Here is a 2,188-nt window from a genome sequence, read left to right as displayed (position 1 = left end):
TTCTACAGCTACTCTGTTAGCATATGTCCTCGTGCCCTTGGATGGGGCGGCTCATATCTTCAGCTACTCTGTTAGCATATGTCCTCGTGTCCTTAGATGGGGCGGCTCATCTCTAGAGCTTCTCTGTTAGCATATGTCATCGTGCACTTGGATTGGGCGGCTCATATATACAGCTACTCTGTTAGCCGATGTCCTCGTGCCCTTGGATGGGGCGGCTCATATCTTCAGCTTCTCTGTTAGCATATGTCCTCGTGCACTTGGATGGGGCGGCTCATATCTAAGCTACTCTGTTGGCATATGTCTCCGTGCCCTTGGATGGGGCGGCTCATATCTTCAGCTACTCTGTTAGCATATGTCCTAGTGTACTCGGATGGGGCGGCTCATATCTACTGCTTCTCTGTGAGCATATGTCCTCGTGCACTTGGATGGGGCGGCTCATATCTAAGCTACTCTGTGGGCATATGCCTCGTGCACTTGGATGGGGCGCCTCATATCTACAGCTATTTTGTTAGCATATGTCATCGTGCCCTTTGATGGGGCGGCTCATATCTACATCTTCTCTGTTAGCATATGTCATCGTGCACTTAGATGGGGCGGCTCATATCTACAGCTACTCTGTTAGCATATGTCCTAGTGTTCTTGGATGGGCGGCTCATATCTACTGCTTCTCTGTGGGCATATGCCCTCGTGCACTTGGATGGGGCGCCTCATATATACAGATACTCTGTTAGCATTTGCCATAGGGCACTTGGATGGGGCGCCTTATATCTACAGCTATTCTGTTAGCATATGTCATCGTGCTCTTTGATGGGGCGGCTCATATCTACAGCTTCTCTGTTAGCATATGCCCTCGTGCACTTTGACGGGGCGGCTCATATCTACAATAGTCTATTAGCATATGTCCTCGTGCATTTGGATGGGGTGGCTCATATCTAAGCTTTTCTGTTGGCATATGTCTCCGTGCCCTTGGATGGGACTGCTCATATCTTCAGCAGCTACTCTGTTAGCATATGATCTAGTGTACTTGGATGGGGCGGCTCATATCTACTGCTTCTCTATTAGCATATGTCCTCGTGCCCTTGGATGGGGCGGCTCATATCTACAATACTCTATTAGCATATGCCCTCATGCACTTAGACGGGGCGTCTCATATCTACAGCTATTCTGTTAGCATATGTCCTCGTGCCCTTGGATGGGGCGGCTCATATCTACTGCTTCTCTGTTAGCATATACCCTCATGCACTTTGATGGGGCGGCTCATATCTACAATAGTCTTTTAGCATATGTCCTCGTGCATTTGGATAGGGTGGCTACACTGTGGGCATATGCCTCTTGCACTTGGATGGGGCGCCTCATATCTACAGCTACTCTGTTAGCATTTGCCATAGGACACTCGGATGGAGCGGCTCATATCTACAGCTATTCTATAAGCATATGTCATCGTGCCCTGTGATGGGGCGGCTCATATCTACAGCTACTCTGTTAGCATATGTCATCGTGCACTTTGATGGGGCGGCTCATATGTACTGCTTCTCTGTTAGCATATGTCTTTGTGCCCCTGGATTGGGCGGCTCATATATACAGCTACTCTGTAAGCATATGTCCTCGTGCCCTTGGATTGGGCGGCTCATATCTTCAGCTACTCTGTTAGCATATGTCCTAGTGTACTTGGATGGGGCGGCTCATATCTACTGCTTCTCTGTGGGCATATGCCCTCGTGCACTTGGATGGGGCGCCTCATATCTACAGCTACTCTGTTAGCATTTGCCATATGGCACTTGGATAAGGGGGGCTCATATCTTCAGCTATTCTGTAAGCATATGTCATCGTGCTCTTTGATAGGGGCGCCTCATATCTACAGCTACTCTATAAGCATTTGCCATAGGGTACTTGGATAAGGGCGGCTCATATCTACAGCTTCTCTGTTAGCATATGTCATCGTGCCCTTTGATAGGGGCGGCTCATATCTACAGCTTCTCTGTTAGCATATGACCTCGTGCACTTTGACGGGGCGGCTCATATCTACAATGCTCTATTAGCATATGTCTTCGTGCATTTGGATGGGGTGGCTAATATATATACAGATACTCTGTGAGCATATGTCCTCGTGCCCTTGGATGATGCGGCTCATATCTACAATACTCTATTAGCATATGTCCTCGTGCCCTTGGATGGGGCGGCTCATATC

The sequence above is a fragment of the Dreissena polymorpha genome, chromosome 1 (assembly GCF_020536995.1).
Source record: "Dreissena polymorpha isolate Duluth1 chromosome 1, UMN_Dpol_1.0, whole genome shotgun sequence".
NCBI lineage: Eukaryota > Metazoa > Mollusca > Bivalvia > Myida > Dreissenidae > Dreissena > Dreissena polymorpha.
This window is presented reverse-complemented; position numbering follows the sequence as displayed.